This window comes from Rutidosis leptorrhynchoides, chromosome 3, assembly GCF_046630445.1.
Source record: "Rutidosis leptorrhynchoides isolate AG116_Rl617_1_P2 chromosome 3, CSIRO_AGI_Rlap_v1, whole genome shotgun sequence".
In the NCBI taxonomy this organism is placed as follows: Eukaryota; Viridiplantae; Streptophyta; class Magnoliopsida; order Asterales; family Asteraceae; genus Rutidosis; species Rutidosis leptorrhynchoides.
Genome location: NC_092335.1, coordinates 210,091,942 through 210,106,104, shown reverse-complemented (window position 1 = coordinate 210,106,104; position 14,163 = coordinate 210,091,942). Strand labels below are relative to the sequence as shown.

Genomic DNA, 14,163 nt, shown 5'->3' with positions numbered 1-14,163 from the left:
TGGATTATCTATGTAATGTTTAACTCTGTGACCATTAACCTTAAATTCAATCCCATTTGAATTTATTAATTCTGCTGTTCCGTATGGGAAAACTCTTTTGACTATGAATGGTCCAGACCATCTTGATTTCAATTTTCCAGGAAATAGCTTGAATCTTGAATTGAAAAGAAGAACTTTGTCTCCTTCCTTGAATTCTTTTGAACTTCTGATTCTTTTATCATGCCATTTCTTCGTGCTTTCTTTATAGATTAACGAATTTTTATATGCTTCATGTCTTAATTCTTCTAATTCGTTTAGTTGACTTAACTGTAGACGTCTAGCTTCATGCAAATCAAGATTACATGTCTTCAAAGTCTAAAATGCTTTGTGCTCAATTTCTACTGGAATGTGACATACTTTTTCATAAACGAGTTTAAAAGGTGTGGTTCCAATTGGAGTTTTGTAGGCTGTTCTAAAAGCCCAGAGTGCATCCTCCAATTTCATGGACCATTCCTTCGGATTTGATCCTACGGTTTTCTCTAGAATACGTTTTAAAGCTCGGTTGGTATTTTCAAATTGTCCACTTGTTTGTGGATGATAAGCGGTTGAGATTTATGAGTTACTCCATATCTTTTGAGAACTTTCTCAAGCTGATTATTACAAAAATGAGTACCCCGATCACTTATTAAAGCTTTCGGTGTTCCGAACCTTGCAAAAAGACGTTTTAAGAAGTTGACTACAACTCGTGCATCGTTAGTTGGGAGAGCTTGTGCTTACGCCCATTTAGATACATAATCAATGGCAACGAGAATGTAGAGATTATTATGAGATTTTTGAAATGGACCCATAAAGTCAATACCCCAAATTTCAAATACTTCACATACTTGAATGACATTTTGTGGCATTTCATCACGTTGACTTATTTATCCAGCCCTTTGACAAGCATCACAAGATTTACAAAGAAGGTGTGCGTCTTTGAAAATTGTAGGCCAATAAAATCCAGCATCATAGTCTTTCCTTGCTGTTAGTTGAGGCCCATAATGCCCTCATGTTGGTCCTGTGTGACAATGGTTTAAGATTTGACTAGCTTCATCTTCAAATACGCATCGGTGTATTATTCCATCGGGACAACTTTTAAACAAATGTGGATCTTCCCAGAAATAGTGTTTTATATCACTAAAGAATTTCTTTCGTTTTTGGTACGACAACCCTTTTTCAAGGAATCCACATACTAAGTAGTTTGCATAGTCTGCAAACCATGGAATTTCATTATAATTGATCTTCAAAAGATATTCATCAGGAAAGTTATCTTGTATAGCCGATTCATTTAGAACTTCTAATTCAGGATTTTCAAGACGAGAAAGATGATCATCGGCGAGATTTTCTGCTCCCTTTTTGTCTCGGATCTCAATATTGAACTCTTGTAAGAGTAAGATCCAACGAATTAATCTTGGTTTGGCATCTTGTTTCGAAAATAGGTATCTAAGAGCAGAATGGTCAGTATAGACCACCGTTTTAGCTAGAACGAGATATGAACGAAATTTGTCAAAAGCAAAGACAATAGCAAGGAGTTCTTTTTCAGTAGTTGTGTAATTCTTTTGTGCTCCTTGTAACGTCTTCCTAGCATAATAAATAGGTTGAAATCATTTTTCAATCCTTTGTCCTAAAACGGCTCCCATTGCAAAATCACTTGCATCGCACATGAGTTCAAATGGTAGATTCCAATTTGGAATTATCATGATCGGCGCATTAGTGAGTTTTTCTTTAAGAATATTAAAAGATTTGATGCATTCATCCGAAAAGATGGATGGAGCATCTTTTTCTAGGAGTTTACTCATAGGAGTGGCAATTTTAGAAAAATCTGTTATGAAACGTCGGTAAAAACCGGCATGCCCTAGAAAACTCCTAACTCCTCTAACATTGGTGGGGTGTGGAAGTTTAGCAATTACATCTACTTTAGCTCTGTCCACTTCAATTCCTTCCTCTGAAATTTTATAACCAAGAACGATGCCTTCTCTAACCATGAAATGACATTTCTCCCAATTAAGAACTAGATTTGATTGCTCGCATATAATAAGCATTCGTTCAAGATTAACTAGACATGTTTCAAAAGTATCACCGAAGACTGAAAAGTCATCCATGAAAACTTCCATGCATTCTTCTATCATGTCGTGAAAAATCGCCATCATGCACCTTTGAAAGGTTGCAGGGGCATTGCAAAGTCCAAATGGCATGCCTTTGTAAGCAAAAGTACCATAAGGGCACGTGAAAGTGGTTTTCTCTTGGTCCTCGGGTGCTATTGGAATTTGAAAGTATCCGGAAAAACCATCAAGAAAACAATAGTAACTATTTCCGGCTAATCTTTCCAATATTTGATCAATGAAAGGTAAGGGAAAGTGATCTTTTCTGGTGGCGTCATTTAATTTTCTATAATCAATACAAACACGCCATCCTGTTACAGTCCTAGTAGGAATAAGCTCATCTTTTTTATTTGTGATGACAGTCATGCCACCCTTCTTAGGTACGCACTGAACTGGGCTTACCCATGGACTATCAGAGATTGGATAAATTAAACCTGCATCTAGCAGTTTAATATTTTCTTTCTTAACAACATCTTGCATATTAGGATTTAGTCTTCGTTGGCGTTGCACATATGTTTTATGACCTTCTTCCATAAGGATTTTGTGTGTGCAATACGAAGGACTTATACCTTTAATATCATGAATTTTCCATGCAATAGCTGGTTTATGAGCTTTTAACATAGAAATGAGTTGAGATTTTTCATTTTCAGTAAGAGAAGATGATATTATTACAGGTAATTCAGATTCACCATGTAAATAAGCATATTCCAAATGGTTTGGAAGTGACTTTAACTCTAATATCGGTGGCTCTTCTATCGATGATTTGTATCGATATCTGTCTTCCTCTTTTAACATTTGAAGTTCTTCTGTTGTTGGTTTATAATCATTAGCCATGAGTGCGGCTAACATTTCAGCTTCATCAATTGGTTCAGTTCCTTCTCCTAAAGAACATTCTCTTGTTCCTTATAATTCTGGAAATTCTTCTAACAATTCTGCATGTTAATCTATAGTTTGAATATAATAACATGTATCATCTGCAGATTGCGGTTGTTGCATGGCTCTATCAACAGAAAAGGTAACACTCTCGTCCTCTATACTTAGGGTCAGTTTCTTACCAAACACGTCTATTATTGCTTTAGCCGTGTTTAAGAATGGTCTTCCTAGTATGAGAGGAACTCGAGAATCTTCTTTCATGTCCAGAATAACAAAATCTACTGGAAATACTAAAGTACCAACTTTAACTAGCATGTTCTCCATTATCCCTCTAGGATAATTTACTGATCGATCGCCTAGTTGTATGCTTATTCGTGTTGGTTTCAACTCTCCGAGGTCTAGTTTAGCGTAAAGTGAATACGGCATTAAATTTATACTAGCACTTAAGTCTGCCAATGCTTCTATTGAACTAAGACTACCCAGAAAATATGGAATTGTGAAACTTCCTGAATCTGATAATTTTTCGGGTAGTTTATTCAACAGCACTGCAGAACAATTAGCATTCATAGTAACGGCTGAGAGTTCTTCCATTTTCTTTCTATTTGTGATTAGATCTTTCAGAAATTTAGCATATCTTGGCATTCCTGAAATCACATCAATGAAAGGAAGATTGACATATATTTGTTTAAACATATCCAAGAATTTGGATTGCTCGGCTTCAAGTCTTTCTTTTCTCATTTTACTCGGGTAAGGAAGTGGTGGTTGGTATGGTTTAACATAAGGTTTAGCCTTAACTGTGTTATCTTCATTAACCTTTTCAACTACCGGTTCTGTTTCCTTATCTTGCTCAGGCTGTGGTGACTGTGTAGTAGGAATAGAGTCATCAGAAATTACAGGCATTTCAGGTGGTTTAAGTATAATACCACTTCTCGTGGTAATGGCTTTAGTTGTTTCATTCCGAGGGTTAGTATTTGTATCACTATGTAGACTTCTCGGTTTTCTTTCACCTATCAACCTTGCTAGGTTGCTCACTTCTTGTTCCAGATTTTGAATAGAAGCTTGTTGATTTCTAAATGCTTGAGCATTTTTTTCATTGGTTTGTTTCTGAGATGTGAAAAATTGAGTTTGAGATTCAACTAGCTTCGACATCTTATCTTCTAAATTTGGCTTTTTATTATCGGTTTGTGGTGGTTTATTTTGAAAAATAGGTCTTTGATGGTTGTAAGTATTGTTAGATACTTGTTGATTACTAGGACCTTGTTGGTTGTTGTATGGAACATTTCGGTTATAATTCTGATTTTGATTGTAGTTTAGTCTTGGCGGTTGATAATTATTCTGATAATTATTTCCAGGCCTTTGGTTCATGTATGAAACATTCTCTCTTTGTTCCATTGTTTGTTCAATACTGAGACAATCTTTTGTTAAATGTGGTCCTCCACACTGCTCACAACTAATTCGTATTGCGTGAATATCTTTAGTCATCTTTTCCATTCGTCTCTCGAAAGCATCTAACTTTGCGGAAATGGAATCAAAGTCATGGCTAGAATCGGCTCTAGCTGCTTTAGATGATCTAACGATGTCTTTTTCTTGATGCCACTCATGTGAGTTGGAGGCAGTGTTATCAATAATTTTGTAAGCTTCAGTTGCGGTTTTCTTCATAATGGAACCACCAGCTGCTATGTCGATGTCTTTTCGTGTAGTAATGTCGCATCCTTGGTAGAATATTTGTACTATTTGATAAGTGTCTAAACCATGTTGAGGACATCCTCTCAACAACTTTTTGAATCTTGTCCACGCCTCATATAGAGTTTCATTTGGCTTTTGTGTGAACGTAACAATTTCTCCTTGAAGTCTCACGGCTTTAGATGCCAGAAAGAATTGTTTAATAAATTTTTCAACTAAAACATCCCATGTGTCAATTTCCCCTTCAGGTAACGATTCTAACCAATTTTTGGCTTCTCCCTTTAAAGTCCAGGGAAATAACATGAGATAGATCTGTTCATCCTCAACTTCTCTGATTTTGAATAGAGTACAGATCCTATTAAAGGTACGAAGATGTTCGTTTGGATCTTCCTTCGGCGCACCACTAAATTAGCATTGATTAGTTACCATGTGTAGGATTTGTCCTTTGATTTCATAATCTGGCGCATTAATGTTTGGTTGAGTAATTGCATGACCTTGGCCAGTGCGTTTAGCCCTCATTCGATCTTCCATACTTAGAGGTTCCAGATTTTCCATGATTGTTGAATCTGAATCACTAGAGGATTCTGACTTAATGGTTTCTTCCTCGACAATCTCTGGATGAGTAATTTGTGGTTCAGGAGGAGTAATTAGTGGTTCAGGATCTCTGAATTGTCCTTGAATATCCCCCGGGTTCTCAATTGTGAGGTCGGGTTCAAAAAATGGATTATCGAAAATTTGAATTGGAGTACTTGGTCGACTTGATGACGATTCTAAAGAAAAATCAACGGTGACAATGTTGGCTAGATGTCTTGATCGAGTTACAGGAGGTGAACGTATGAAAGGTGGTGAACGTTTTGCTCGGTGCATTCACTGAATATCCTATTAATTATAAAAGATAAAAAATATATAAGTTATCAAATTAATAGACCTTTCTGATTTTGCCCACGTTTCGAATAGCCAATAGATGCAGCAGGTAGCCAGGACCCTTTAAATCGGAAGCCCACAACTCGCCACTAACAAATTCAATTATTACTACGAACCAGAAAATTTTGGATGTCTATCAATTTAACCGCTTAAAATAATTTTTCGTCAAAATTTAAAGAAGATAAAGAAAATTCTATGTCCTAAAAACTAGAGCCTCGAAATGAAAAAGAAAAGCGCGTTGAAAAATAAGAGGTCGAAAAATAAAAAGTCGAAAAACAAAAATAAGAAAGTAAAGAGTCGAAACTTAAAAGCCTAAAAACTAAGAATTAAAACTTACGTCTAAAAGTATTAAAGCTTAAAGGAATTCTATATCCAAAACGGCAATTACTTAACAAGGTACTAAAGTTTATTAAATACTAAAATGATAAGTGACGTCGTAAATTTCTAAAGCACCTAAATCTTAGTCTAAAGAAAAAGTACTTAAGGGATTTTACGGCAAAGCCTAAAAATCTAGAAATATAAATTAACTACGGCAAAATACTAAGTTTAAAACTAATTACGAACGAAAAATTATAAAAGTTACGAATTAAATGTTAATAAAGAAAGATACAAAATACAAAAATAAACTAAGTTGATAAAAATACAATTTTATTATTTTGTAAAGATATTAAGTTTATATATTTAATAAAACTAATTATAACTTAAAAATAAAAACTAAAACTAATTATTATTATATAAAACCCTAATTACTAATTATTAATAATAATAATAATAATAATAATAATAATAATAATAATAATAATAATAATAATAATAATAATAATAATAATAATAATACGTAACCCTAATTCGATGGTCAAAGGTTTCAGACCAGTCTTTTCAATCCATGCGATCGCATGGATTGTGTGTAGGATTCTCATGTGGTCGCATAGTTTTGGGTTACGGGCCAGATTGTTTGGGCTGCTACAGTGCCAAGCCCGTTTACTCTTTTACTTATTTTTTTTCTTTCTGATTTTTATTAAAATAAAAAAATAAAATAACTTAAATAAAACTTATAAAAAAATTAATTTACTTATTAGTTTTTATAACTTTTAAGAATAAAAATATAAACTTTTTAATTTAAATACTTAAAATTATAGAAATATATACTTTTTTTTTCTTTTTTTTGTATTTTTATGTTTAAAACTTCTTATATTTTTACAAAAATAGATTAAAAACTATATATATATATATATATATATATATATATATATATATACACATATATATATATACATATATATATATATATATACATATATATATATATACATATATATATATATACATATATATATATATATATATATATATATAGCGTTTCGCTTTCGGCGTTGAGTGTTCTCCGGCAGCGGCGCCAAAAATACTTGATGTTATGCGAGGTGTATACGAAATAGTTATATTTTAATTGCCAAATACTATTAAATACGATACAATTTTACACAAGTTATTTATTTATTTATTGAATGGGATATACCTAAACCTTGCTACAACACTTATAGGCAGTGTGCCTAATCGTAGAGTAGTGTAGTTTTTAGTAAGTCCGATTCGTTCCACAGGGATACAACTAAATTTAACGCTATATTTATTTTAAACTATATTTGTATATATATATATATATATATATAAGTAATATTATTATTGTTATAAAAGGGGGTTTTACCGTTTAATGACCGGTTTGTCGATTTTATGTTTTAAGTCGCAATTAAAACCTAATGTAAAATATTAAATATACAAATGACTTAATTTAAAGCGTAAAGTAAATGACGATAAATAAAAGTACGATAAATAAAAGTGCAATAATTAAAAGTGCAATAAATAAAATGAAAGTAAATAAAAGTGCGATGAGATATAAATTAAAGGAATTATGCTTATTTAAACTTCCATAATCATGATGTTCGACGTGTTGATTTTATTTTATTACCATGGGTTAATTGTCCTTTGTCCTGGATTATTCGATATGTCCATCTGGTTTTTTATCCATAACAGTCCATCAGTCATAAATATAAAGTGCGAGTGTCCTCGTCAAATTATCCTGATACCCAAGGTCAAATATTCCAACTAATTGAGGACTTAAACTTTAATAAAGTTAATACATTGTTAATGATTATACCAGGTTATCGACTGTGTGCAATCTAAGGTTTTAATACTTTATTAACAATTACACCAAGTGTCCTTGTATGTAATTCACCCCTATTTTAATGAGTCCATTGACTATTAATCCATCCCCGTGTCCGGTTAAATGAACGATTATTAGTATTTATAAATATCCCGCCCATCGTGTCCGATCGAGTGTATGTGGTTATTTATAATTACCTCAAATTGTAAATCTCTATATTAAATTAACGAACTATCATTCAGTTAAACAAATATAAAGCCCATTAATAGCCCATAGTCCAATTTTCACAAGTGTCGGTCTTTTGTCCAAACCCCAATTATGGTCCAAAGCCCAATAACCCCGTCTTTAATATTTAGCCCAACATCACGATTACTTCGATTTAAATAAGTATAATAATAACTTAGCTACGAGACATTAAATTAAAAAGGTTGAACATAACTTACATTGAGTATTAATCGCGTAGTGTTACACGGGCAGAATTTCGACTTACAAACTTAAAACATTCGCCACTATAACCTTATTATTATTAACTTAATATTAAAATTATATTTAAAATATAAATATAAATATATATCAAAGAGTGAGAGAGATAGTTGATATGGTGTGTGTAAAATTCGTCGAGCAACTGGCCAATTTATAGAACTTGACCAACAATTTGCTACCATGCGATCGCATGGATTTTGTTCATGCTGGCCATGCGATCGCATGGCCTGGGGATCCAGCTCACATCATTTTTTTTTCTTGCTTGTCGACGTTATATTTTAATATATAATATAATATATATAATTTTATATAATTTTATATATATTATATTATATTCTTGTGCATAGTAGACTTGTAATTTTAGGTCCGTTGCGTCGCACGTTGATAGTTGGCTCAGGTCTCGGTTCCAGATTTTCGAACGTCCTTGCGTACAATTTAATATCTTGTACTTTGCGTTTTACAGCTTGTACTCTTGTAATTTTGAGATGTTTCTCATCAATAAATTGAACCACTTGGATTGTACTTTGTACTCTTTAGCGTTTTGGTCGTTTGCGTCTTCAAATCGTCGAATCTGTCTTTTGTCTTCACCTTTTATTATTTAAACGAATATCACTTGTAAATAGAACAATTGCAACCAAAAGCTTGTATTTCTTGAAGGATAATGCTATGAAATATATGTTCGTTTTTAGCATTATCACATACAAACAATTGTTTCCTTAAAAGATGCAAACAGATCATTGTTTCTTTAAAAGATGTAAACAAACAATTGTTTCTTAAGAGATGTGTATAGTTGTAAATTTCTTACATATGCATATATGTGTATAGTTGTAAATTGATTACACCTGCAAACAAACAGATGCATATAAACCCTAAATTCATGATAGACCTTATGGCATTAATTACACCTGCATATATGTGTATAGTTGTAAATTGATTACACCTGCAAACAAAGAAATGCATATAAACCCTAAATTCATGATAGACCTCATGACATTAATGACACCTGCGTATATGTGTATAGTTGTAAATTGATTACACCTGCAAACAAACAGATGCATATAAACCCTAATGTGCAAATAAAGAACATAAATTCGTGCAAATCTATTAATTGGTTCATTTTAAAGTGTATTAAAATCTACGGAGTAAACCCTAAGTAAAATCGATCAGGTTTTGATATCCATAAACCGTTATAAAGTGTATCGATAAGTTTAAAGAAAGGTAAATGCTGATCAAGAAGAAACAAAAATCTGATTTCGTCATGGAGGATTTGGTGGTTGTTGAAAGCTTTCTTTTTTTATTAGAACTATTAATTAAAAATATAATGAAAGTGTTTTTTGTAGGTTTCTTTTGAGCGAAAATGACATACAGTAAAATATTTCAAATATACTCAAATAAAAAAACAATACAACCCGCCAAAACATTGAGTCTTACATCACACGAGTATTTTTTCAAACAAATAAAATTACTATTTATCTAGTTGATGATTATAGATTCAAATCTATGTTACAACTATAAAATAATTTCCATTTCTTAACATCAAAATTTTGTCGTAGTCTTTTGTAAATATTTCGTGTGTGTTCGTTCGTGTTACTAGTTCATATAGTTGTATGTGTAAATGTTTGTGATATATCAATAAAATTTTTGCCTTAAAAAAATCTATCCCATAAATGATTAGATGTGCTGATAAACGTAAGTTTTATTTTTATAAATTTAAATATGTTAAATTTAGTAATTTAAAATAGGTAAATGCCATAATTTAATTTTACTTAAAAAATAACAACTTAAATAAAAATTTATATTTAGGCAAACCATTAAACCCTAATATACCTACATATTTAGTTAAAGTTTGGAAGACATTGAAGTCAATCCAAATTACTTAAAATTAGTAGAGATTATATCGTGAAATCTTATTCAAATTAGCTTTGAATCCATATCTCATAAAATAAAACGTTGGTATGTGTAAATATTTGTTATCTAATAAAATGGTCTTCCTGTTGTTAAAAAAATAAGAAAATAAAATCATCAGTAGTACACACGTGGCAACTTATGACGTCGTTTGAATGCACCAAAAATCAACTTTAAAAGACTGCAAATTGAATATTTCTCTCACTTCTGGTATATTTTCCCATCATATCCTTCTTCTACAGAAACCTCTCTTTATCACCAAACACAAAACTTGAAAATTTGCATCTTTTTTACTTTAATCAATCAAAAAACATAAATGGATAGTCATATCGCAAAAAAGCAAAAAATCGATGTAACGTTAGTCAACCGAACATTCTGGAAGCTCTTCTACAAGATATGCTTGTGGAGATCTTATCTAGAGTTGGTCAGGATTCATCCGACCAGTTATTCAGATGCAAGATGGTTTGCAAAGATTTTTTGAAGCAGTCGGAGCAGCCTTTGCTTTATAAAAGGATTTCTCTTGATACGTTGTGACCTTTATTATGAATTGATCACCCTAAGTTGGTCAATATGATCCTTCTGTGTTTTATTTTAGAAAACCCTAATGCACTTTTTCGCTGTGGTTTGAGGTGTTATTTCGATGGTAATTACATAGCTGTGGGGCTTCGTTTATTAAATAAAGCTTCGAACATGCAACTTAAGGAGGCATGTTATGTTTATGGTTTGGTCATGTTCGCTGCTCACCAAATAGAGGAAAAGGACATCAGATTCCAAATTCTTGGTCCAACAATCCCACCATGATCAGTGCCGGATGTGGTGGTTGCGGTGAGAACAAAGGTTTTAGGTTTGGTGGGGGGTTATGGAGACTCAACTGACATCCTTTGGATGACGTGGAAATGCGCTGACCTATCAAGGGCCACAATGGTTATACTTCAATTCATGGGTAAGAAACTCAATGGCCAATACCGGAATGGATGCCTTGTTTTTGGTCGTATGAGTTAGGTATTTTTGCACAAATCATATGATATGCCTATTACTAGATTTATGTTAGTATTTTATGGTTTATATATTTTAGATTTTGTAATATTTTACTAATTTGATGTAAACTAGAAAAAATTGACCGCGCGTTGCTGCGGCTATATTTGGATATACATTGTTTGGTATCTAAAATATCTAATGATCCACACATTGCAGTTGAACATTTTAACGTCTTTTATGAAACTAATATTGAGCAAGAAATGAGAGAGAAAATTAGGGAAAAGGGGTATAAAAGAACTCGAACTCCGATTTTTTCTTTTACAAATTAATAAGTTTACCGCCTGTTCTATCTATCTACTTGATATAATTAGTTCAAGTTTATTTATTTTATATATAATATAATATAATATAACATTATTAATCCAAAATGTTTCTTTTTATAAAAAAGAAATACTGTGTTTTGAAAATAGTTAGTTGCGTTTTATTCGTAAAATTATTTCGAATTGAACGGTGATGACGGAAAATTTTAACTTGCGGCGAAAAAAAGAAGATAAATCCCGTTAAAAATTTGGGTGAGTTTAATTTAATAATAAATATGTTAAATTAGAAAGTAAATATTTAACCCCTTAAGTATCATTGAATTCACAACCTTTACCCCTAGAAACTTACACTTTTTACCCTTATATTATGTGAAACTTGACATTTTCTTCCCTTGACAAAAACGACATGTGCATGCACTCACAAACCCACCCCAAATGACCAAAGTTTGGGTGGGTATTAGTAGATAGGAGAATAAAAATCCGTAGTAATTTCTATTATCATAGTATAGTACTCCATCAGTTTATGGGTGATGATTTATGTACACAACTTATTTTTGATATGTAAACAAATAATATGCATTAAAGTCTTGTATGGTACAATACTTTAATGCATATTAGTTGTGTACATAACAAAAAATAAGGGAGGTGATCCATCCACACTAAGGTAATAAAATACTGAGTAGAAAGTATACATACTTCCTGAATAATCATGACTTTTTAGTATTACCAACATATAGGGATGCATGTAACTCACTGTAGCCGATAAAGTAAAGTACAAGTTACAACACATATATGTGCAAAACATTTCTTCATCTGTGGGAGGTGTTTAGTCACTATCTAACCATTCTCATTGTTATGGTCAAATTTAAAATTTAAGATTATGTATCATACAAAAGAAGAAAATGACAAACAATAAATCTTCCCCCAAATATCATTAATATTGCATCAGGAAGCATCTCCAGTTTGACCCAATTTTTTGATGATTGCAATTAACTTATGTCTTCAATTTCGTACAGTATTAACTTATATCTGCAAACACATCTTCAATAACTGATGATAATAGATTGCAATTACATACGTACTTGATGATTGCAATTAACTTAGAACTGCAAACACATCTTGGTCAATAACTGTAAATGATTGCAATTAACTTAAGAGTGCCTATTTTGTCAAAACGTTGTATTTTTGTGTTGATATAGATCAATAAAATTGTTACCTTTCTAAAAAAAATGATTGCAATTTTGAATTATTATTATTACGATACATCTAATTTTAAGATGTAAGTAGTAATATAAGTTTAAGATAAGAATTCAAATAATTAATAAAATATAAAAAATAAAATATAAAATAATATAAATAATGTAGGTTACTCCAAATAGATCTTATACACCTAGGCTTATCGGACGAGGATAAAGCATATCGGAAGATCTTAAGAGTGACGTATAATCATAAGACCGACTTAGACAAGCTTAAAGCTAGCTATAATAGACGACACTAATGATTTAGGGTTGTTTATGGTTTAATATAATGTTTAGGGTGTATATGTATGGTTTAGGGTTTAGGCCAGGTTTAGGGTTTAGGCCGGGTTCAGGGTTTATGGTTTAGGGTTTAGGTATAAGGTTTGGAGTATAGGGTATAGGCCGGTAATTTAGGGCATAGGGATTAGGGTATAAATGTTCGCATGCTCGCAACAGACATGCACGTACATACGAGAAATTATATATATATATATATATATATATATATATATATATATATATATATATATATATATATATATCTAATTATATGGTTAGATTATTATATATATGTTTTTAAAAAAATTTTTTTTGTTAAATCTTAATTACTATCCATTAACATTTATATGTGAATCAAGTCGATCACATGGTGTCAAAATCCTTGAAATTCAATGGTTCTCGCGGTCTCGCCATTTTTATATATGGTTCTCGTTTGAACTTTTGGCTAGGGATTGGGTTTTTGGTTTGGTGTTTGGGGTTTAAGGTTTATGGTTTAATGACTAGGGTAATTTAGGGTTTTGGGTTTAGGTTTATGGTTTATAAGGGTTTAGGGTTTGGGGTAGGGTTTATGGTTTAATGTTTAGGGGTTAGGGTTTAGGGTTTAGGGTTTTAGTGTTTAGGGTTTAGGGCCATCGTAATGATGATCGAGGATGAGCTTGCTTATCGGATGAACTTAATGCGTGCATGGTATATCACCAAACAAGTTATTCAAGCAGTTTAGAACTTGATAGAAGATATGATAAGTCATATGAACTCAATCGATAAGACGATCTCAATTATAATATAACATTGATTGAAAGAGTTAGATGAGGTAGCCTAATTATCATATATCGATGTCGAACGCTCTAAAGGCTTATCGGGCGTTCGATGATCTTAATAATGTTAACTGATTCATATATTGATCTTAATTAATGCACTGTACTTAATTACGTTAAACAAATTAACATATATGATAAACGATGTTCAATTAGGATCAATTATGATAGTCGATGTTCATTCAGGTTAACGGCCAACATGAACTTATATATTGCTGATTTTTGAGACCCAAATATATAATTAAAAAAACCATTTTATGACTAATTATGTGTATATTTATTCTATAAAGTTTATAAATTAATACTTATACTATTTATTTAACATATAACTTATACTGATATTATTTTAGTTATCTATAATTTATATACGTATTATTTATTTATCTT

At 31.7% G+C, this 14,163-nt stretch overlaps 1 non-coding gene across 1 annotated transcript; it reads left to right on the top strand.

The window, feature by feature from the left end:
- Positions 1–4,740: 4,740 nt before the first annotated feature.
- Positions 4,741–4,847, top strand: LOC139903053 (small nucleolar RNA R71). The gene has a single exon (XR_011777901.1). It is a non-coding gene; the product is annotated as a small nucleolar RNA R71 (small nucleolar RNA).
- Positions 4,848–14,163: the final 9,316 nt, after the last annotated feature.